We start from the raw sequence: 25673 nt of genomic DNA, 5'->3' as shown, positions 1-25673 counted from the left end.
AGAAATATCTTGGAATTTCAATTAGTAGGAAAGTGAATCTAGAGACAGTAAGATGATGTCAAAAAGCCCTTGTGTTCAAAGAGGAGCAATTTGAGAAATGAGGTTTCAAAAGCGGTGGCTGATTAATTGACTTGCAAATCATTAATCATAAACCTTAATCCTGAGGCTTCTAAGGGGACGGGGCGGGGACTGGAACTAATTTGTCTATTGCACCTCAGCAAACCTGGGTGAGTTGCCTTTCATAAAAGGAGAGCTGGAAAATTCTTAGAACATGCATGCAGGCTAGAAAAGAGTGGGAATGAGGAGGGATACTGAGGCTGCTGTCACACAGAAACAGCTCCGGGGGGGCAATTATTTTGATCTGGTTCCTATTATTTTTGTTTAAGGTCCTCCTATCTTTTATCTTCTCCTCTTCTCACAAAAGTTATAGAATTCTTGAGCTGGAAAACTCTACTACTGGTTCTCAGCTCTGTCTGTGCATTAGAGTCTCCCAGAGGCTTTGAAAAAAATTTCCTGGGTCCTATTCTAATTCAGGACTCTCCAGGATTAAAGCGTATGAAAATCTATTATGGTAGGAGTGGTTGATGGGGGTGAAAGTGCCTGGGGTTCACTAGCCATGCTGGAGCACAGGAGAGATCAGTCCATCTCTAGTCTTCTGGAACATTCAGGCAAGTGGCAGAATCAGGCATCAGTCAAGGAATCAATTCAGATTTGGATTCCCCAGATCAATTCAGATTCCCCAGGCTAGAGGGTAAAGCCTGGTACATAGTGTTTTCTTCACCTGCCAAGATAATTCTAATATGTAGTTGGGGCGAGAAGCAGGATGGAGTCCAAGTCTAAGGATGGCAGGCAGGTGTCAATGACAGGACCTACCCTTGTGAATGGGTGAAGCCGCCTGAGCCTGCTGTGGACAGGCTTGCAGCACATCTGGGCTCAGCAGGAAACAATGCTGTGATCAGTTAGTGCTATCTGCCATGTAGCCAAGAGGGGGCTTGGTGACACATGTACTACCTAATCCCTGCATGTTACAGATGAAGATGACTGCACAGAGAAGGAAGGAAGGAAGAAGGAAGAGTCCTGCCCAAAGTAATTTAATGACCCAAGGATCAGACCTAAGTCTCCTGGTTTCCGGTAATCTTTCTTCTCAACCAATTCTGCTACTCATGCCCATCTCAGATCCCCAAAGCTAAGGCCAGTCCTTCCTTTGCCCCCTGCTGTGGTCCAGATTCAGAGGACTGGTTCTCTGTTCCTGTTGATCACAGTGGACTTCAGCTCATAACCTGTCCTGTGGCTCTTCTAACATCTGTACTTTAGGAAACCAGGTGTCAATCATGTGGGCACGAGATGGGCTAAGGCTAGAGGACGCTGGAAACCACCAGTCAGGCAGAAACGCTGTCATGTCTAGTGCACAAGTGAGAAGTTGCTCTGTCAAAGCAGGAGTGTCACATTGCCAAGATGAAAACACTGTGACAAATCATGATTTGAGGAGGCTGGAGGCTCCATGTGCACCTGTCTTTTCAAGGCTTCACCTCCAGCCTCTTGCATGGTGCTAGGTGTACAGAAGAAACTCAGTAGATATTTGTTGAATGAATGAATAATCTTAAGTATAGGAAGTGGGATCTGGCAGCAGAAGAGAGGGCTAAGGGAATGTGAAGGGACAAAGCCACACAGGAGCAAGACTAAGAGGGAATGACTTGTTGACTGACGCCTGATTCTGCCTCTTGCCTGAGTGTTCCAGAAGACCAGGGATGGACTGACATTTTCTGTGCTCCAGCAGAGCTGTATTGTGACTGGTGGACCCCAGGCACTTTTCCCTTCATCAACCCCTCCTATCATAATAGAGTTTCATGAACCTTGAAAAATTAATTTTGGGAGCTGGGCATGGTGTTCTCGCACTGTAATCCCAGCGTGAGAACTCAGCCTCTTTGGGAGGCTGAGGTGGGAGGATCACTTGAGCCCAGGAGTTCAAGATGAGCCTGGGCAACATAGCAAGATCCCATCTCTACAAAAATAAATGCAAAAAATCAGCCAGGTGTGGTGGCATGCGCCTGTGGTCCCAGATCCTGGGGAGGCTGAGGTGGGAGGATCTCTTGAGTGTAGGAGTTTGAGGCTGCAGTGAGCTATGACTACACCACTGCACTCCAAGCTGGTTGACAGAGCAAGATGTCTCAGAAAAAATTCTTTTTATGATACGAAGAAAGGAATTAAAAATTTATTTTATCCTAAAATTTATTTTTATTTCTTTCTGATTTTAGGGCCCTAGCACTGTGATAATGGCGCCTGATGGATAAGTCAGCCCTGATCCTTAGTAAACAGCACAGTACCCAAAACATGAGCAGATCTGAAGATGGAATAGATGGATGGATGGGTGGATGGATAGATGGATGGAAGGATGGTTGGATGGGTGAATAGGTTGACTGATGAGTAGGTGGTGGATGGAGGGATGAATGGATAGGTGGGTGGGTGGGTATATTATGGGTAGATGAATTAATAAATAAAATTAACATTTAGGCCATGTATAAGTGAGACGAACCCAGGCAGCTTATTCTACAACACTGATATTTTTATGTCTGCAGCACCTACCAAAGGGGCTGGTATAGATTACCTTTTTAGTGTGTGAGCAAATGCATCCAAGTAGAACGGAAAGATGCTGATGCGCTAGGAATTCTCAGAGGTGTGCACTGTGGCCCTCATATGTCCTTGGATGGGTCCACAATGACATTTACCTGCCAACCATCTATCCACCCATCCATCCATCCATCCGTCCATCCATCCATCCATCCAACCATCCATCCATCCATCCATCTATCCATCCTTCCGTCTATCATCCATCCATCATCCATCCAACCATCGATCCATCCGTCCATGGATACACCACTAAACAAAACAGACACGATATATTTCCTCATGGAGATTACAGGCTCAAAGGAGAGACAGACAGAAAAGAAATGTATAACAATGCGTTAATTGCCAAGAAATAAAATCACAATTCTTGGGGAGTCTGTGTGTGTGTGTATGTGTGAGGAGGTGGGTATCTGATCCAGTCTGGGGAAGATCATCAGGGAAAAATTCCCTGAGAACTGAAAGAAGAGAAGGACTTAGAGGGGTGAGAACATACCTGGTGTCTGGAAGAGCAGGAGCAAAGGCCAGTTGGTAGGAGGAGCCAAAGGTACCCTTGCAGAACAAAAGGAAGCTGGGTGTGGCTGGAATGAAGGGGAGGCCCAGAGAAAACTGTTTGACATCAGACTCCAGAGATGGTAGAGTCAGCTTATGAAGGGCCCTGTGGGCCATGGAAAGGCATTTGTGATTTACTTTGAAAGCCAAGTGTAGCCTAATCAAGGAACTGGGTTATGTTTAAATCTATCCTGAGAGAATACAGAAAAAAAAAATCTTTAAATATGGAAAACATGCAACACAATTATTATAGTCTTTGTTAAGACCATTAACTGATTTCTGCAGAAACTATGAAGCAGTTTCTTTGAGCATCCATTTAGGAGCTCATTATTGCTTAATTAAATACTCATTCTATTAATTCTATTCAATGTTTTAACCCTATTATATAATCCAAGAAAGGAAAATTAAATAGATTAAAATGAAATGGTACCATTTTACATTTCTATAGTAATGCTCACTTTGTGATTTAAAAACAAGACAGACATTAATTTACCACACTAGAGCAGGAGGAATTATTGATTGTACTATTACTTCCTTTAATTGGAAAAAATAGATAGAGTTACTTTTCCGTTAAACTGTGTAGCAAATCAAATACCAGATAGAAAACGTATTTTTAAACAATCACTGTGGCTTGTTGGGACTATGTACTGGGCTTATTAGCTCTTCCCTCCAAATTCAGAACTGAATATTTTATTTTCTTTGAGTTACATGACAGATATTTAGGATAATGCTGCCTGGATGAGCCACAAAGGCCATCACTAGTGGGAAGAGTGACTTGGATTCTATTATACACCAAGAATGCAAGTTCTTCCTCCCAGAGCAGAAAGTTGATATTCAGATTAACTTGGAAGATGGAAAGAATGATCAGAAGGCTGGAAAGCCACAGATGGGAAAGAAGTAACAGTGGATGATTTTAAAAGACCGGACATGTGCAAGTTTGCATGCTTGACTACTTGCATGTTTGACCTGAGTACTAGTCCAAGTTCATAAGCCATTAACCATTAAGTTTCACAGAGAACTAATATAAAACTTGAAAGGCTGGGATGTAGTCATCTGGGCCTTGGCTTTAAAAAATTAAAAGACCGGGTCTCAGAAAGATCTATAAACCTAATTTATATTTGTGATGATAAAAAGGTAGGGGAGAGACCATCATAAATGTAATTTGCAAACATTTTTGAGTCTATGTTTACATAAAAGATACAGCTTATTCGAAGACTCTTCCTGATAGTTTAATGGGTAGTGACTGTGATTTATTTAAATAAGATAATGTATTTAAGGAACTTGGCAAATTGCCTGGTGTATGTATAATAAGGAGATAGTATTTGTTAGCAATTATAATGTTGATGGATTTTGCTCTGTATCATATGAAATTCTTACTAACAAACTGGATAATTTGGTTTAAACCCCTGTGACTCCTTCTGCTCTTATCACAGTCTGCCTTGGAATGTAGTTATGTACATACATATTTTGTTTTTCTCGAGTGGTGTGGAAGAAGCTCTTTTTTTTCAGTTATGTATGCCTGTCATTCACATACTTGCTCATTCTTGTTATGGTCCAACAATAGACAATGGGCAAATGATGTCAATCCTATCATGTCCACATTTAGAAGGGAAAGCTGTGTTAGATATCTAGTTTTCTTCTATCTATGATTAGGATTTATCTCAGGGTGGCAAGATACACAACAATTTATTTTAATAAATATTTGTTGTGTCTGTTGCATCCTGGGGACCCCACCAGGCACAGAAATACATCAGTAAATGAGAGGGCTAGTATTCCTTCTGGGTGTCCCTTTTCTTTGTAAATATTGTACATCTATGACATATTTTGACAATTTGTTTTCTACCACTTCTAAAACCATTTCCTTCACTGTCATACATCCAAGGCTGTACCTGTGGCCAATTATGGATGCTTCTATGTTTGAATATGATTTAGTTTCTGGTTAAAGGTCATTTCAATAAATGATGCTAGATCAATTAGATATCCATCTGGAGAAAACAATGAATCCTGACCCCTACCTCACACCAAACACAAAATGTGAAAGGTAAAACAGTAAAGTTCTTAGAAAAAAAATATGAGAACATTTGCATTCAGCCTCCACATCATTTTTATGTGCACTATATAAATATATATATACATATATATATATATGGTATGTAATAAAATATAAAATAATATAAAAATACAAAGTATTATATAAAGTGTACGTAAGATATATAATATTTACATAAAAATTTTAAAGAGTACACAGTACAGAGTTCTAAATAAAGTTCATTCAATAGCTTAAGAAAGCCCTATGTCTCAGAATTGATTAATAACAGAATCAAACAAGGGACATGTGGTTGCTTGACTCACAACCATCGTCTGTTTACTGCCAAGTCCTCAAGATGATTGGAACCTACTAAGTTCTTCCCTAGCTAGGTCACAGTAGAATAGGCATAGCCAGGCTCTGAAGTGACTACAGGAGCAAGATAGAAGAACATTCAGGAACCCACCAGATCATCATAGTCCCAGTTATTGCATCTTTTCTTTCTTCTTCTTCATCCTCTTCCTCTTCTTCCCCTCTCCTCCTTCTCCTTCTTCTTCTTCTTCCTTCTTCTTCTTCCTCCTCCTCCTCCTCCTCCTCCTCCTTCTCTCTTCTTTTTTAGCAGGTCTTGCTCTGTTGCTCAGCCTGGAGTGCAGTGTTGTGATCATGGCTCATTGTACCCTCAACTTCTTGGGCTCAAGTGATTCTCCTGCTTTAGCTGGGACCACAGGCATATACCATCATGCCTGGCTAATTTAAATTTTTTTATTTTGAAGACATGGGGTCCTACTATGTTGCCCAGGATGGCCCCAAACTCTTAGGCTCAAGCGATTCCCTTGTTCAGCCTCCCAAATTGCTGGCATTACAGGCATGAGCCACTGTGCCCAGCCTTCTCCTCTTGTTATCTGATTAAAATTCTGTAGATGCTTTGTTTTCTTTGAAGATGAGGAGTGGTGTCAGAGACCTAATTTTTAACACCCATTGGAGGTAGCTCACACAGTAAAGAAATCCATCAGATGCTAGAGGTGAGAATTCCAGCAACCACGAACAGAGAACTTGGCACAGACTTCCTTGCCTCACAAGCTGAGACAGCCTGGTACATGCCCCTATCAATTCTGAGCTCCTGCAGAGTTGGGGTCATGTCTCTGATTCCCTCAAATGCTCAGTGCCACATCTTTCATAAAGAGTACCATATGTAGACATTAACTTTGGGGATCACTTTGTGTCAAGAATAAAAACCCAAGGGGGAAGATAACAATGTACACATGTTTGAGGGCCTCCCAATGAGAATAGTAACCAGTTCTCCATTTCTCCCCAGAATAAGGAAAGTGGACTCAATTGTAGTTCAAATGACAGAGGTGATAGAATTTCTAAATGGTAAATCAGAATAATTCTTTCCTGAAAATCTTAGCGCTTTTGAGTAGATATATCTCAGGGTGCCTGTATAATTCATAAAACATTTTAATATGTTTTATCAAATAAAACATATTAAATAAAACATATTAAATAAAACATAAACCTACCCCCAGTCCCTGCTGAAAAGAATGGTACTAGGGAGACACTTTGTATCATGTGATCCTAGCTTCCTTGGCTGTAGTTGAATAGACCCAGAGCTGATCACCTGACTCAGGGGTAACCAATCCATTGGCTGATTCAGGAACAATGGGATGATTTCTTTTATACACTGCAACTCAGAGAAATAGAGGTTTCTCAGCATTTGTGCAAAGGGTGGACATTTTTTGTCATTTGGATATGGTTAAATTATCAGAGAAATTCAATGTGCATGGAGAAGCAAAAGAATGGAGAAATTGAGAGAAAAATCTACAAAAGAGTTTTTTTGGGGGGACACAAAGACACAAGACAGGAAGTGTCCTCAGTCGCTGACTGGTTTCCCAGTCCTGTTCTCAGCACCACGAGGTTCCCTGTGTTCTTGTTTGTGGGAAGCTCTGTTCCCATCAATAACCTCATTTTCGCTCCAGCTGCCTTGAGCAGATTTCTATTCCTTGCAACAATGGTGTCCTGGGGAAAACAGCTCTGAAGATGTCTGCCAGTCTCATCACGTGAGTGGTCCCTTTGGTGATGCTTTGAGTTTCATGGGTGTTTTCTCAAGAATTTTTTCTTTTTTACATCTTGTTGTGGAAGATATTAAACACATACAAAAGCAAGTGGAATAGGATAATAACCCCCATATGTCTGTCTTCAGGCTTTAGAAATCCCCAACTCCCGCCCCTCGTGCTTCGTCTCCACAGCCGCCCCTCCCCGATCCTGCACTGTTTGGAGCAAATCCCAGACATGCCATTGCATCTGTAAAGATTTCAGTCTAAAAGACAGAGATTCTTTTTAAGAAAACACAATCAAAGTCCTTTCTTGATCTAACTCGCATTAATTTCTTCTACGGACAATTTTGTGTTTCGCTTTTATGTCAGATGCTTTGCTAAAAGTATTTGCATGTTATCTCCATCATGCAGAGAGGGTACCTACTAGCTATGGTAACAGACAGTTACAGAAAAGTCTATTAAACATCCAGAGTTTTCCCAGTTAAATGTTTCAAGCCACCCACTGTTACTAAACAGGTGAGAAAATGCAAAAACTGAATGTGGAAATAGTTCAACAATACGGAATAGCATCTCGACAAGAAAGAAAGATGCAGAGCAGAGGCAGGAGGACCTGCCAGCCTTCCCCCATATGCCCTAAGTGAAAATTCCTCTCCAAAACTCTTTGGCATCCTAGGTAGTGAGGTTCTTGATCCTGGACTGATACTTACGGGCCTCTGCTCTGCCCCTACAGAAACGGCCCCCAGGCAGGGTTGCTCGCCTTCCAGGGGCCTTTCTCACAGTGTGTCCAGAGCTTGGAGAAAGATGAAAGCCCAACCAGAAAGCCAGTGTCCCCCAGACCCATGGGCAACGCCTCCCAGGTCTTCGGAGGGGCTCTTGTTCTTCACTCCCCACCTCCCGCCCAAGTCTCGCCCTGTCACCCCTCACCTGCCCATCACCTGCCTGAATGAGCCACTTTCCAGCAGCCTCGCTGCTTCCCGCTGGGCTCTACAATCCTCTCCACCACACAGGAGCAGAAGTACTTCACGGCCTGGCGCAGTGGCTCATGCCTGGAATCCCAGCACTTTGGGAGGCCAAGGTGGGTGGATCACCTGAGGTCAGCAATTCGAGACCAGCCTGGCCAACATGGCAAACCCCCATCTCTACTAAAAATGCAAAAATTAGCTGGGTGTGGTGGCGGGGGCCTGTAATCCCAGCTACTTGGGAGGCTGAGGCAGGAGAATCACTTGAACCCAGAGGGCGGAGGTTGCAGCGAGCTGAGATCATGCCACTGGGTTGAAAGGAAAATGAGGTTCCTAGACAGCAGCTATTTGTGGGTCCCGTTACACTGGGAGAGAAAACGAAGTATCTCTCCATCTCCTGGCTCTGCAGGTACTGGGGAATGAACCACAGGGCAGGAGAAGGAAACATTTGATGCATGCTGTAGCAAGGATTGCTCCCCCTTCTCCTCAGGGCACACTTCTGTGTGATGCATTTTCTGTGAGATGTTTCCATGTGTTGGCTGCAGATATACAGGAGGTGCTGAGTCAATGGCTTTTGAGGAAGATGCCCAGCTGAGACAGTCCACCTTCCAATGACTATACTCTTTCTCTATATGACCCTACCTACACCAAATACAGACCTGCACATTTGGGAAACTAAAAATAAGATGTGGTTTTAGGGAGAAGCTCACGTAACAAAGCATGTCTGCCCTACAAAACAAAATGAAAGATAGACTGGATAAGGAAAATGTGGCGCATATACACCATGGAATACTATGCAGCCATAAAGAAGGATGAGTTCATGTCCTTTTGAGGGACATGGATGAAGCTGGAAACCATCATTGTCAGCAAACTAACACAAGAATAGAAAACCAAACATCGCATGTTCTCACTCATAAGTGGGTGTTGAACAATGAGAACACATGGACACAGGGGAACATCACACACTGGGGCCTGCTGAGGGGTATGGGGGCTAGGGGAGGGATAGCAAGGGGTGGGGGGCTAGGGGAGGGATAACATTAGGAGAAATTCCTAATGTAGATGATGGCGGGGGATGGATGCAGCAAACCACCAAGGGACATGTATACCTATGCAGCAAACCTGCACGTACTGCACATGTACTCCAAAACTTAAAGTATAATAATAAAAATAAAAATGAAAAAAAAGACATGGCCTCTGAAAGCTGACAGGAAAATGATGCAGTGGAACAGCGGTTCTCAAACTGTGTTCCTGGGAACCAAGGTTTTTTTTTTTTTTTTTTTTTTTTTTTTTGAGACAGGGTCTTGCTCTGTTACCTGGGCTAGAGTGCAGCGGTATGACCATGGCTCATTGCAGTCTTGACCTCCTGAGTTCAAGTGATCCTTGTGCCTCAGCCTCCCTAGTACCAGGGTGTATGTGCCATCACACCCAGCTAACCTTTTAATTTTATGTAGAGATGGGGGTCTCACTATACTACCCAGGCTGGCCTCAAACTCCTGGGCTCGAGTGATCCTCCCATCTTGGTCCTCCAAAGTGCTGCAATTATAGGTGTGAGTCACTAAGTCCAGCAAGAATGTCTGAGATGGTACAGGAGTCCTACCAAGGCATCAAGCATTTTCCTTCAAATAATAAGAATTTAAACTGCCTCAGGAATCTGTTAATTATGTTTTATCTGTTTTGTATATTACAGTTCCTGCCTAGGATTTCGCTTGGAAAAAAAAAAAGTTTTGCTGCTAAACAAAGTTTAAAAATCACTGCCTTAGGGGAATGATGAAATAAATATTACATTAGATAGTGGGAGAAAAATAAAAACCAAAGAGCAAATATGCCTACACTCTTTTTTTCCTACATTCCAGGCTGGATACTTTATTTCATTGGATGTTAGTAGCTCTCCTTCGCTTGAGTCTCCTTCTTTAACAAATGCAAGAAAATGCAGAGCCCATTTGTTCATCTGACAAGATAATTGAAAATAGTTTAATTCTGAGAAGCAAAGAGATTTTCTGTGGAGATACTCATTTGACCACAAACATCTGAATCTGGATGAAGAATGGCTTTTCAAGAAACAATAACCTAGTCTACTCTAAAGACAATGGAGTTTAGCTTACGCAATTCTGCAGATTTAAAGGAGTAGGGAATTCAATAAAGTGGGGCAAATTCTAGTTGGTCTCTAATTCAGTGGTTCCCAGCTCCCACTACTGGCCTGTAGCCCGTTAGGGACTGGGCCACACTGAAGGAGGTGAGCTGTGGGTAAGCCAGTGAAGCTTCATCTGTATTTACAACCACTCCCCTTTGCTCACATTAACAACTGAGGGCCACCTCCTGTCAGATCGGTGGTGGCGTCAGATTCTCATAGGAGCACGAACTCTATTGTGAACTGCACATGTGAGGGATCTAGGTTGCATGTTCCTCCTGAGAATCTAATACTTGATGATCTGTCATTGCCTGCCATCATCCCCAGATGGAACCGTCTAGTTGCAGGAAAACAAGCTCAGGGATCCCACTGGTTCTACATTATGGTAGTTGTATACTTATTTCATTGTATATTACAATATAATAATAATAGAAATAAAATGCACAACTAATGCAATGTGCTTGAATCCTCCTGAGACCATTCCTGCAACCCCGGTCCGTGGAAAAACTGTCTTCCACAAAACCAGTTCCTAGTGCCAAAAAGGGTTGTGACTAGTGCTCTAACTCATGGGTATACTTCTGGTAAATTCTGTAAGTTCTCTGAGTCCACTTCTCTTATCTGAGACATAGGTTATCAGACTAAAGCTGTCATTCTTAACCCTGAGTACACAGTAGAAACACCTGGAAACCTTAAAAACAAACAAACCACTATTGAGATGGGCTTCTGCTTTCAGAGATCTTTCTCGGATGCGGCCCAGGCATCTGTATTTCTAAAAACACCCCACTGTGATTCTAACGGACAGCCAAGCGCTGAGAGCAACAGCTTGAGGTAACCACTGAGGTCCCTTTTTGCTCTAAGATCAAATGATGAAAGGATCTTGGTGGCACATTCTAACTTGTGTTGGGACCTCGCTGGTGAAAACATGGTGCTGGCTGTGCTGAAGGATGCCACTGGCGAGGAAAGTTGAGAATTCTCACCGTTCTGTACGCTGGGAGTTCACAGACTAAGCAAGTGAATGCAGCACCTTTGCTGAGGAAATCACAGGTCTGTGTTTCGGAGGTCATCTCTTCCACTGATTGCTTTATTTCTGCAGACACGTCCCCCACTCATCAGTTTATCCTCCATATCATCAGCCCACAACCTCTCCAGCAAAGAAGGGGTCTGCTGCAGAGGAAGGTGGGCTATTCAGGACAGTAATTATGATTACATTGTAATATACAATGAAATAAGTATACAACTACCATAATGTAGAACCAGTGGGATTCCTGAGCTTGTTTTCCCAGATGGTTCCATCTGGGGGTGATAGGAGACAATGACAGATCATCAAGTATTAGATTCAAGAGAAACTTATTGTCAAGGAACACCTTGGAGCTACTGCTTGGCTGTCATCCTGAGCATAGATGAACTTTATATAAAGTCTAAAGTGCTACTTCGGGGGCTAAAGAAGAACTGGGTATCCAGTGGGCTTCTGCCTATTCATGAACCTAGAAGCTATCCCAAGGGGATCAGAGTGGAGATCCCTGAAAAGCAGCAGCCTGTTTTCTTGACGGTCTATGGGGGACCCCTTGTTTGACTTCATAATACCACTCACTATCCCATAGACATGGAGGCCAGGACACTTGGCTCAGGAGCGATGTAGCAGTGGAGTGGTCCTACAGATAAATGATCCTGTATTGAGGGAATGAATACCCTTGACATCGCTCATATGGCTGTTCCTTTACAATGAGCTGGATCCACAGTCCGTTAGTCTCTCAGAGGAAGAGCCTACATCTTTTATTTTGCCATTACATATGCAGGGCTGAGATCTTGTTCGGTTCATGTGACTTCAGTCTTTCCTAAGAGTAGGGAAGAATAAAGCCCAACTGAGTGCCCTGAGTTTACTGTACCTGAAGTGCAAGTTTTATTCTCCATAAACTTTGGGATTCAGCCTGTCCTTTAGTCACCTTTCCTAGATCCCAGGAGCTGAGATTCCAGAATGTATCACATCTGAAATTCATAAGCCACCAGGAGTGTGGGTCCCTAAAGATTGACTTGGGGAGATGAAATGCCTCCTAATATCAAGTAATTCCTTACAACATGCTGTCTTATTCCTATTACAGGCAGAAGATAACTGGGAATGGTTTGTGTTTCTGCCCTAAAATTAGTTCTGATCCTGCCGAAACTGAACGAGAGGGTGGCAAAGACCAAGGTTCTGTGTGCAATCATTCAAAGACGTCTACTTTTCCACAGGGAATGACTCAGGAAACTTGATCAAGATGCCACTAAATCACGTTTACCATTCGAGGGTAAGAATGCCTGGATCTGGTTGACCTTTTCTTCACATGGCTCAGGTGTTCTGGTCCCAGCTTGAGCAATGGCAGCTCATCATCAGTCACCACCTGGATGAAAACTTCCAGGCACCATCTCTCTCCTGACGAATCACACACTCACACCCCCAACCCTGGCCTCTGCCCTGTACCCAGGACTGCAAGTGCAAGTCACAGCCAGCATCTGCCTCTGGGTGTCTAACGGGCATCTCGAACTTAACATGATCGAAACAGAGGTCTTTCCACCTCTGTTTTTCCACCAAAAAAAATTATGTCTTTCTCTCTTCTTCCTTTTCTTGGCAAAGAGCACAACCGTTTATTCATATTGTGAAGGCTGAAAACCCAGGTGTCATCTTTCGATTCCTCTCTTTTTTAATTTCTCACATCCAGTCCATCAGCAACGACTCTTAAAAGCTATATGATTCCATTTCTATGAAATATCTGTGTAGGCAAATTCAGAGAGACAGAAAACAGATTCGTGGTTGCCAGGGGCTGGGTATAAGGAGTGGGAATGGAGAATGACTACTTAATGTGTGTAAAGTTTCCATTTGAGCGATGTAAAAGTCCTAGACCTAGACAGTGGTGATGGTTGCACACACGCAGAATACATCCTGAATAGGCCTTTTTCTCTGCGGCTCCACCCCCACCAACCTTGGTGGAGCCATCGGAAGCTCTGCTCAGGCAATTTCATCATCTCCTACCTGGGTGTTTGACTCCTCCTTTGTTTTCACTCCTGCCACTTTCTCTCTACAACCTGTCCTCTGCATAGCAGCAGCCAGAGTCATCGTGTTACAAATTTAAACATGATTCACTGATTCAATAGTCATTGAACACCTGCAACATGCCAGGCCAGATTCTGGGTGTTTGGGACCCTTCACTGAACAAAGAAGACACACATTCCTGCCCTCATGGAGCTGATATTTCTCTCTGTTCACAGCGCTGCAACAGATTCTACTTTACAAAATCCAGAGTCTTTTCCATGGGTTCCCAGGCCTTCTGGGATCTGCCCATCTCTGTCCTCTCTTCCTCATTCACAGCGGCTCTGCCATGAGTTTTCAGGCAACCGCTCAAGCTACAGGACTCTGTGTCATTCTCTGACATGCTCTTGTCTTCATGTGCTGGTGCCATCCTGCCATTCAGGCTTCTGCTCAGTGCCCTCCCTCAAAGGAGCTGGCTTTGTCACTCATCAGCTGGGTGCCCTGACACAAACAACTTTGCCTTTGTAAGCCTCAGTACTGCCTTATCTGTAAAATGGGAATATGGTCATTGCTTACTCCAGAGGTGATTCTGATGAATAAATAAATGAGTGCAGATCAAACTCTTAGCATGGTGTCTGGCACATCAGCTCTCCAAAGGCCAGGCTGGAAGGACTGGACAGACACAAAGGATGCCAAAGGGAATCACGGTGGGAGATTTGCCAACAAGATTTGCTAAGTTTCTCATCAGTCAATGTGCTCAACAATATGAATCCATCCCACAAAATTCTAAATTGTACAGGATCTCAAGTTGTGGCACGTATGCCTCTGCCCTTGCCTTCAAAACGAGAAAGCATGCTGCCACTGCTGGGTTCAAGGCCACGGGCTGTGCATCCCATGTGGCAGGAAGCAGGTGGGTTGATGTGAAGTGGCCCACTGGTAGACTGAGAACTTGTGCCCCTGGGAGCAGGCCGCCTGGAGAAGTAGTACCCGGGGCCACAGTTTTGAGGCACCTGGAGATGCTCTTTTACCTCTCCAGAACCCAGAGTCATAGGGGTGGTGGGAAATCATGCAGGGATCAGCTGGCAGCATCCATTAACCCATAGGTCTAATGCAGAAAGGGGATGAATGATGGGATTAGTGGATCAATGGGAAACTATTTTGAGTATTTGCCTGGAGACAGAAGCACAGGCATGGTAGTTTTGTAGCTATAAAGGGCTGTTTGGAACTTCCTGGTATTTTTATATTTTAATTTTCTTTTACTGCTCTCTGATGGAACAGATGAGATTCTCAGGCCTGTTTCCTCATCCTGGGGCTAGCAATCTGCATTCTGGCAGGATTCCTTGACCTCTTGTGCGCCTTCTCCACTTGGCCACTGATCCTGCCATCTTGCACAGCTGCCTGGCTTGGGTCCTTTTGTGCACGTTGTCCTGCACGGCACCTCTGCCCATCCTGGTCTCCTGACCTGCCTTACCTGCTTCAGGGTCTTTCTCTGTTAAATTCAGGGGCTGTTCCTAGCTATGGGCTATACCCTAATGTTCAGATAAACCCCACCATGTGAGGATGCAGGAAGGAGAGACCCTTCTCCCAGACATGCTTAGAGATGTATCAGGTTGGTGCAAAAGTAACTGCGATTTTGCCTTTTTTTTTTTTTTAGACAGAGTCTTGCTCTATTGCCAAGCTGGAGTGCAGTGACATGATCTCAGCTCACGGCAACCTCTGACTCTGGGGTTCAAGCAATTCTCCTGCCTCAGCCTCCTGAGTAGCTGGGACTACAAGCACATGCCACCACACCCAGCTGATTTTTGTATTTTTAGTAGAGATGGGGTTTCACCATGTTATCTAGGATGGTCTTGATCTCTTGACCTCGTGATCCACCTGCCTCGGTTTCCCAAAGTGCTGGGATTACAGGCGTGCACCACTGCACCAGGCCAATTTCTGCCATTTTTTAAAATTGCAAAATCCGCAATTACTTTTGCACCAACCTCATAGAAAGAACCAGAACAAATCCACTCATTCTGGCTGCCTAAATGTCTATGGTGGAATGATTCATTCATCCTCTAGCCACACTTGTATCCTCCATCCAACATCCCCTAAGCCACATGCTCATCCCTGTCTATGTATTAAGTCTCTGATTTGTGCATTCATTACCCCATCCATTTGTTCATTACGCATCCATATGTTAATTCCCCCATCCATGTGTGTGTTCCCAGCCACTTGTTCATTTCACTCTCCAAGGACATATTCCCCTATCCAAGCCTTCAATCGCCTGATGTACATTCCGCAAATATTCATGGCTGTTGACGCCATGCTGAGAGCTGTTCTTGATGCCGGATACAGCAGTGGACACACACAGGAGGTCCCTTCTGTTACGAGTGTTGCCCCTACGTGGGAGTGAGACGCTGCATAGATACATAAATAATAAAATACCTAGCTTGTTGGATTATTTGAAGAAAAATGAAGCAGGGTAAGAGAACTCCTAAGTGATTTCTTCCTTTCTAAATCTCTTTCTAACAAATTAATTCTTCATTTACCTCCTGGGTTCTGTTTCCTGTCAACTCTTCAACACCTAAGCACTAAAACTACACTAGTGTGCCAGTGATGGTAAAAATAAGCTGCAATTCCTGATTCTAGGAGCTCTACATACTTTTCTCAGCTTTTGAGAGGTGTTTTTTGTCCCCGCTAGAATGAAGATTTTCCTCAATCTGGTTTGATTTCTGAGCTATGGAGAGAAAAAAAATCAGCTTGTGATTTTTCAAACCTCAAGGAGATCTCAAGTTCTTCCTAAAAAGGTGTCCCTTTGGATGACATTCCATCTGGTTTTAGACATGGTGCTATGCATTTTTTTTTTTTTTTTTTTGCTAACAGTTTTATTGTACTATGATTCACATACCATAAAATTCGCCCACTTAAATTGTACATAAGAATCGATTGCAGCACATTCATAGAGTTGTGCAACCACCACCAGGATCAATTTTAGAATTCTGGTGTCACAGTGAACAGAAACCCCATCCCCATGGGCAGCTACTCCCCATTCCTCATGCGCTCCCAACCCGCTGGCAACCACTAATCTGCATTCTGTCCCTGGAGATCTGCCTGTTGTGGATGTTTCACAGAAATGGAATCACGAAATAAGTGGCCCTTTGTGTCTGACTTTTTTCACTGCACATCGTGTTTTCACGGTTCGTCCCCACCTTAGCATGGATCAGTACCTTATTCGTTCGTGTGGCTGAAAAGCATTCCATCATGTGGACAGACCACATTTTGAGCCTCCGTTCCTCAGCCGATGGACATGGAATTGTTTCCACTTTGTGGCTATGGGGAATCATGCTGCTGTGAAAAGTCACATACAAGCTTTGGGAGGACTCATGTCTTTATTCTCTTGGGTTTACACCTAGGAGTGGAGGTGCTGGGTCATATGGTGACTCTAGGGTTCAGGTGCTGGGGATTCAAGTCATTTGTCAACACATATGCGGCTATTGGGCTGCTCCTTTCAAATACATGAGACCATCTGCCAGCTTCCCAGAGCCAGTGAGTGAGAAAAGGCAGTATTTGAGAAAGCGGGCTTGCTTTGTGAATGGTATGAGGGGCTGGTAAAGAGGGGGTACGATTAGACAATGAGAGCCTTGTCTGTTTCTTTTTTTTGAGACAGAATCTTGCTCTGTCACCCAGACTGGAGTGCAGTGGTGTGATCTTGGCTCACTGCAACCTCCGCCTCCCAGGTTCAAGCAATTCTCCTGCCTCAGCCTCCTGAGTAGCTGGGATTACAGGCACGCACTAATTATCTTGGCTAATTTTTGTATTTTTAGTAGACATGAGGATTCACCATGTTGAACAGGCTGATCTCAAACTCTCGATCTTGTGATCCACTGGGCTCAGCCTCCCAAGATGCTGGGATCACAGGCATGAGCCACCGCACCTGGCAAGGCTTGTCGGTTTCAAAACCTTTGACTAAATCATGAGGATCCTCCTTCTTCCTAATTGTCGTGGGGTGTTGCTGAGGATAACGCAGAAATGAGACAGACCCCCTGGAGCCCATGCAGAATCCCTCATCCCCACCCCCAACATGGCACTCACAGCTGTCTCTCACTGGAGAAAGCACATCTCTAATCTTCAGAGCTATAGGGAGATTGACACACTTGGTTAGGTTCTTGATGCTAACTCCCCAGTACAAACAAGGGCAAGAGAAACCTTCTGCTTTCATTACAAGGGATTTGTATAAATTCATACATGGAATTGACTTACAACTTCTAATTTACATTTAAATCCCAAACGTCTTAGTCAGAAGAAACTGCTCTAAATCCATTCTCTGTGTTTGCATCATTGATTCCCGTTTCAAATAGACCCCATGGGCCCTACTGTAATTCCCGTGGGCACATCCAAATATTCCTTCCAGAGGAGGCTGAAGCAGTTTCTGAGTCCCAGAGGGAGAAGAAATGGATGAGAATCATTCCCTTGGAAATCAGCCTGGTTGAGATAAGGAGGATTAATAAAAGCATTCTGTGTCCCTCCTGGGCTCTGATCCCCGGATGGAGTGACATAATGGAAATCTGCAAAGGGAGAGACGCAGTTCAGTGGCACTCTGTCATATGAAAAGAAGACCAATGGGCCGGGCGCAGTAGCTCACGTCGGTAATCTCAACACTTTGGGAGGCCAAGGAGGGTGGATCACCTGAGGTCAGGAGTTTGAGACCAGCCTGGCCAACATGGTGAAACCCTATCTCTATTAAAAATACAAAAATTAGCTGGGCGTGGTGGTGGACAGCTGTAATCCCAGCTACTCGGGAGGCTGAGGCAGGAGAATTGCTTGAACCTGGGAGGCAGAGGTTGCAGTATATATATATATATATATATATATATATATATATATATATATATATTTAACATTTTTATGGAGACAGGGTCTCAATATGTTGCCCAGGCTGGTCTCGAACTCCTGGCCTCAGGCAATCCTCCAGCCTCAGCCTCCTAAACTGTTGAGATTATAGGTGTCAGCCACCACATCCGGTCCACTTTTTATCTTCTAATCATATTCCTAATCTTACTTAGTATCTTTTAACCTCACCATTAATGACATTCTGGGCTGGATAATTGTTCACTGGGTGGGGGCTTACCTGTGCAGTGGGAACAGCGTCCCTAGTTCTTACCTACTAGATGCTGGTAGCACCTCCCAAGCCGTGACAATCAAAAATGTGTACAGACATTGTCGGGTGTCCCAGCAGGGTGTGTAAAACCCTCCAGAGTTGAGAATCAATAATCCAGCTAAACTGAGTGTATCAGGCTCCCTACGTGACAGCTGCCTGTGCACGGCAGCCCATGAGCTCCCCTGCGACAAGACTTATCAGTTATTTGGTCCTAGATTCAAATCTCATAGGAAAACACTGGAAGAGCATAATAACATTTTCTGGGGTAATTGAATCAGATGTTGCCAGAAAAACATCCAAGGGTAAAACCAAAGACTATAATTATTGTGAAAATTATTGATGTAGTTTTCATTACCCTACAATTTTTGAATTAGCAACTGATAATCCCTTTTATAAAAAGAAGAAAGCTATTTTTTTTTCTTTCTGTTCTTCCTGCCGCTTTTCAATAAATACATTTTATACCTGTGGGTACCAAGTGGATGCAGGTACAACAAATTGACTCCGGTTCTGCAGCCAGGGTCAAGATCCGCCATCCTATGGAGGAGCAGGAGATTGAAAGGAGGCAGCTGTGTCACCCTCGAGCCGTCTCAATGGGCCTCAGAAAATTAAAACAGGGCATTTTCCATTCTGTCCAATTAGAACTGTGTTCAGACTCCAGCTTATTTGGCAATGAAGAAAAAATGGTCTGTGGTCCATTTTCCCCTCGTGATTCTCTATACCCTCCCCACTCAAAGTGTGAGCCTTGAGCCAGGTTAGCTGTGAGCTGGTGAGAAAGGTGGAATCTGGGCCCACCTTCCGAATCAGCCCTCAGGTGGCTGGGTGCTTCAGCAAACCTGTGAAGGTGGCTCTAGACTCCTGCCTCTCTCAGAAGCAGACCTTGCTGCTTGACCTACAGGGGAGGAATGGGAGGAGGCAGGTACCCCCCGTGTTCAGCATCCCCGACCTGGAAACCCATAAGGCCCCTCCCTTTGCCTCTTTCTTGCCTCTTTCCCCAGGCTGCAGAAGGCCATCTCCCTTGCTGCTCAAAGTGAACTCCAGTCCCTGGCTCCCACCCCCTACCTACTCCTGAGTGCCTTACCGCTTCCTGTCCTCCTTCCCTGCACATCAACTCATCTCTCCTTGCAGATCCATAAACATGTTCAAGACTCTCCAATTAGAAAACAACAACAGCACGTGTAACAAAGAAACAGCAGCTCTGAACCCAACCAGACTCTCATTCCCTTCGCAAGAGGGGCCTGTATTTCCTCACCTCCCATTGTGTGATTAAAGAGTATTAAATATATTGAAAGATGCAATGGAGGTAGGGAGCACAAAAATAAGCATTGTAAATTTATTTGCAATCAAGGAATAATATAATTGGTCATTGTTGAGATGTAATTACAGTAGAAAACATACTGTTCCAAAATCCTCACTGGGTCTGATTGAACAGGTGCCAAGGGCACTTTTTATAGAACCCACGTGGAGCAGGAAGGCTCACTCCAATAGCAGCGTGAGGCCACTTTAACCTCACTGCCACATCGGGGGGCAGGGAATGGGGGGAGAGGAGGCTGGGATTCATATGTGGAAAACAGGAACAGTCACAGAGTTAAGGAATTTTTTTTTTTTTTTTTTTTTTTGAGACGGAGTTTCGCTCTTCTTACCCAGGCTGGTGTGCAATGGAGCGATCTCGGCTCACTGCAACCTCTGCCTCCCGGGTTCAGGCAATTCTTCTGCCTCAGCCTCCTGAGTAGCTGGGATTACAGGCATGCACCACCATGCCCAACTAATTTTTTGTATTTTTAGTAGAGACGGGGTTTCACCATGTTGACCAGGATGGTCTCGATCAGAGTCAAGGAATTTTAAGTAAAAAGGTGAACTCTTTCAGATTGAATTTCCTTCCCCAGGAATAAGATGCCCTACTGCAGTTCCCTGGTGGGAATTGCCAGATAGCATAGAAGGGGGTGTATGTGTGTTGATGGGAAGCTAGAGAGCTGGCGATGGAGTGCGGAAAAAGAAGGCAGGAAAGGACACAGCTACATATACAAAAAAGTTAGGGAAAGAGACAAAGGAAGAAGAGAGAAACAGGGAGGGAAAGGAGAAAAGGTGAGAGATAAGGAAGAAAATAAAGACAGGAGAGAGAGATGGGGAGACGAAGAAAGAGAATAGAGAACAAAGGTAGAATGATGAAGAGATAATGACTCGATTTTTGCACAATAAATTTTCTTTGTTTTAAATAAGAAAATCTGAGCAAATCAAGAGCTGTGTTCTAGTGTTTTCACTATTCCTAGGGGGTCGCTGTCAGCGGAAATCACAAATGGAAGCCTCCATGTTGATAGAAACCCAGTGGTTGAAGCATCCAGTGTAACTCACCACTTTGGGCAACTGCAGAGAGATGGAGCATTCAGACTAAGTCTAGGACTTCTGGGAGGGAGGAGGGCTGGCAGGGACCACGGACACCACGCAGGAAGGATTCCGGAAGTCACGGTGATGCCTCTGCATGAACTACCATGAAGCCTTACCTTCTTGCTACAGTTTCTAGAATCAGTGCATGACACAAACTTGCATTTAATCAAACTGACCCTTAAGTCTCCAAAACATTCCGTATGCAAAGTTCTCCTGAGAGTTGTACCGTCTTGAGACCACCTACTGGCTTGCTTGCATGCAAAATACACATGTGACTCTGAGAACACGTGGCCAGATATGTGAAATTTACATGCTTAGATGATGAAACACCCATGTTTTATTAACCCCATACCTTGTTCCTTCCAAGGTATGGGTTTGGTTTCCCTTAACTCATGCTTTTGTTGCCTTTGAAAAGCAATAAATTCAAACACGCCTTGAGGGAATATTTAAGAGGTTCTAAGTCAGGGAACCAACAAAAAGTGGTGGTCACTAGCCTCCAGTTTCCTTAGATGGAGAACTGGGATAATGCTCTTATCTTATTGGGCAGTTGTGGGGCTTTAGGATCAGGTTTGTAACGCATCTTGCATGTGTGCTTATAACACATCTCTATGGCATGGGGATTTTAACAGGGACCTATAATGTGGATGGTGGCTATCAACTTTCTGGACCCAGGTAGGACTGACCAGTCAAGGAGACACCTGGACAGAATCTCTTCCCCTTTTGTCCTACCAGCACAAATGCTGACGCCCACCAATGAGACAACACTTATTCTTCACCTGTCACAGAAGCTATGATTGTTGAGGATAAAAAGATGGGCCATTTGAGGGGAATACATACCCTAGGGATCCCTGAATGTGGAAAAAATCTGTCAATTTTCCTTCTCTGTCAATAACAGCTATTACCAAACGGAAACAGAGTTCCTTGATTATCAGGTTTCAAGGAAGCCCAGCTTATAAGTAACTCAGTTCAACACACACACGCACACACACACGTGCACGCGCGCACACACACATACACATACTTATTTTGTTGGAAAGGAGTGTTTCTTAAGTGAGCCAACACCTAGCATTGTTGCTGTAGTGGCACAAACAAAATGGAGGAGAAACCTTCACAAACAAAACAGAAAGGTAAGCTCCGTGGGTCACCTGTGAGCAACATCATAATTTCCACATGTAGAGTAAGGGTGGACGTTAGCATAATTTAAGTCCCAGGGAAGAGAGAAAGCCTGCAGTCCTAGCCGCATGGTCTAGAGCTTTTTGCCTAAGGACAAAAAGCAAATGATGCTGGGGTGAGGACTGAAAGTTCCAGGGCTCATTAGCAGGTAAAGGGGACAGGTGGGAGTTGCCTTCTTCTGATATAAGCAGCTAGAGAAGCAGCCATCAGACCAGGTCTCAAGGCCCTGGGGTTACCGGAACAGGCTGTAGGATGGGAATCTGGTAGAATTCAGCAAAGTCAAATAACAGGATGCAAACACAACTGTTTTCTAAAAAAGTCATGCTTTGCAGAACGGCAGCAACAGAGAGCTTGTTAATGGAATGGTAATTATCACAGCTAACAATGACATACATCCTTTATGTCATGAACTGGGTACACGCTGCTCACCCAGTGGGGTAGGTTACTATCATGAGCCCTAAATTACAGGTGAGGAAACTGAGGCACAGAGAAGTACAAGCATGTACCCAGGGTAGCAGAGTTAGGGAGTGGAGAGATGGGATTCAGACCCAGGTTGGTGTGAGTCTACAGTCTGTGTGCAACCCCCCGTGGCGGCTTCCACATATGGTTCCACGCTGTATTGAAAGAAAAATTCTCTAGGGCCCAGTAGGAGAGTGTCAGTCCTCAATAACACACACACTATTCCAACCCATACAGCTCCAAGGCTTCTTTCTCCCAGGGATGCAAGGCTGGCTGTGGAGCAAACCAACAGCAGACATTTCCCCCAGTTTATGTAGCTATGGTTTAAGAACAGGAAAGGACTCGTGACTGATTTTCTAAGTAATGGCAGAAAGATTTTCACCTCATTTTGTGCCTCCCTTTTTCTTGTGTATGAAGGAGGGAGGATCTTTCTGACTTCTTTAGTATTTCCACTGTCTAAGTGCACAAAGCCTGTGCTGGATATACAGGAAATGATGCCTCCTCTCCTGTTTTTCCTGCCCCTTGCCTTATACCCTAGCACCATGAACAAGCCACCTGCGGGGGCTAGCAAGTTCTTTGCATCTGGCCCTTCTGGGAGTCAGCATAGAGCTCATGATTGGAAGAATGGGGAAGAGGCTTTGCTGCTGAGGTTTCTATAATGCCACACCTAGGGGTGCATGGGGGTGTTCTGATGAGGCATTTTCTAAAAAAAATACTGTATTTTAGATTTGGGGGGCATATGTGCATGTTTATTTGGGTATATAACCTCCTGGTGGATACTGGGCTTCTAGCACACCTGTTACCCAAAAAGCGAACATTGTACCTGATAGGTAGTTTTCCAGCCCTCATCCCCATCATCTCTCCCTTTTGGAGTCCTCACTGTTTATTATTTCCATGTTCATGTTCATGTGTACCCACTGCTGAGCCTCCACTTACAAGTGAGAACATGCAGTATTTGATTTTCTGTTTCTGAGTTAGATCCCATAGGATAATAGCCTCCAGCTCCACCCATGTTGCTGCAAAGGACCGGATTTCATTCTTTTTTACGGCTGCATAGTATTTCACGTGTATAGGTACCACCTTTTCTTTAGTCAACCGTTGATGTACATGTAGGTTGGTTCTGTGACTTTGCTATTGTGAATAGTCCTGCGGTGAACATATGAGGAGTAGCCCTTTTAATACAATGTAGCTCAGGGTGGTGAGAGGATTTGGGAATGGATGGGAGCATAAAAGGAAGCTCAGGAATGGGGTGAGGTTCAAGATTGATGAGCTTAACCAGGAACAGTGGTTCGTACCTGTAATCCCAGCACTTTGGGAGGCTGAGGCTGGGTGGTCAGGAGTTCGAGATCAGCCTGGCCAACATAGTGAAACTCCATCTCTACTACAAATACAAAAATTAGCCAGGCATGGTGGTGGGTACCTGTAGTCCCAGCTACTCAAGAGGCTGAGGGAGGAGAATCGCTTGAACCCAGGAGGTGGAGGCTGCAGTGAGCTGAGACCATGCCAATGCCCTCCAATCTGGGTGACAGAGTGAGACATTGTTTCAAAAAAAAAAAAAAAATGAGTGGGGAGCTTGTAGGTCAAGGTCCAAGAGAAGAGGCCAGAATATTTAGCACCTTCCTCATGATCATTAGCCTCTGGATTCTAGATGAGCCATAAGCTGCAAGGCATACTTCAGGCATGCTCCTGCCTTGCTCTGCCTCAGAGGCTTCCATTGCAAGTTCAAGTTCATGCCCATGGAAGCATGAAGGATATTAGTCCCCATCCAACTGCTGTCGCTGATGGGATCCCACTTCACTTGGGACCCCCAATGCTGATGTGGGCTGTTCATAGGCCTAGAATTCCACCTCTGCTCCATGCTCGAGTACCAGATGCTTTTTCAGACTATGAATCTCGTTCTCTGTGTGGGAGCCCATTTGCAGTGGAGCAGGCTAGGAATCTATGCAATATAGAAACCAGTGTAACTCAGGGATGACAAAAGTGAAGGTAATTTAAAAATACTTTAATCATATTAGAAAAAGGGCTATACACTGTGATGTAAAGTACTCATACTTTTGGGCCAGGCATTTCGCTTTTGGGAGTTTATCCTACAAAGACTTTCATATACATACGTGAAGATGCACATTCAAGCATTTTTATTGCTGTAATGTTTATAAAAGGGAAAAATAGGAACCACCACCAAAATGTCCATCGATGGGAGGCTGGTCAAATTGTGGGATGTCCATATAACAGAACACAATGCAGAGCCATTAAAAATGAATGAAGTAGCACATTGTTTGACATTATGGATCAGAAGGGAAATCTGTTGTATTGGACCATGGAGGCGCCTTGGGTTTACTTAGTGGAAATAAAATGTGTTAAGTTAATGAAATTGGGAGAATGTGGGCCATTCAAGGGACACGTAAGGCAGAGAAGGAGATTATAGAATTTTTACATTCTTAGGCTGCAGGGGCCAAGGACTCTGTTGGGTTTCACTAATTGGAGGGGGCGGGGCTGATCTGGTAGGCTCTGCTTCTAGCTGCCCTGGTTACAGCTCACATTAAAGATCTGAAGATAAGACAAACCACATGCAAGTTCCCCCATCGATCTCTAGGAGTGGAGCTATGGCTTTCTGGGAGGCCCCCACTTAGAGGAGGGGCTGGATAGCGTTAATAGGGTGGGTGGGTGGCTCTACAGTGGACAACAAGTGGACAGAAATCTCGAGGGGCTCTCTGGGATGCTGTTGACATGTTTGACGTTAACAATTAACGTAAATGAACTAAGAGTTTGCAGTACTACCTGTCTCTTTCATTCTATTTGGCAGGAAACCTGGATGGAGTGATGGAAAAACCCATTCTCCTGACTGCTTCTGCAAACTAACTTGGATTACTAAACATTATGAAGTTTCTCTGCCCTTTGCTGCCATTAAGAAAGGCCAAGATCACCCCAAGCAGGTAACATAAGCTAAAGGGGGAAAAATAAAAATTACGTCAACAAAGACATTCCTATTTAGCAGGCATTGCGTTAAACTTACTGCATGTGTTATACTATGTGATGCTCACCACAGACTAAAGAAATAAAGAGTATTATTAATAGTTCTCCTATTTTATAGACAAAGACAAAGATACAAATCCTGAGACAGACTGCGATATACTGAACAGAGTGTGATCCCATGTTTGTAAATAAAAAAGCAGA

At 44.2% G+C, this 25673-nt stretch overlaps 1 protein-coding gene across 1 annotated transcript in view; it reads right to left on the bottom strand.

The window, feature by feature from the left end:
* The window catches only part of CDH13 (cadherin 13), a 1193479-nt gene that overhangs the window by 134706 nt on the left and 1033100 nt on the right, over nt 1–25673 (bottom strand). The gene's annotated exons all lie outside the window — the stretch shown is intronic.

This window comes from Aotus nancymaae, unplaced genomic scaffold (assembly GCF_030222135.1).
Source record: "Aotus nancymaae isolate 86718 unplaced genomic scaffold, 86718_ANA_hifiasm-v0.15.2.pri h1tg000030l, whole genome shotgun sequence".
Lineage (NCBI taxonomy): Eukaryota > Metazoa > Chordata > Mammalia > Primates > Aotidae > Aotus > Aotus nancymaae.
Note: the sequence above shows the minus strand (reverse complement) of the source record. Positions and strands in the feature narration are given on the sequence as shown.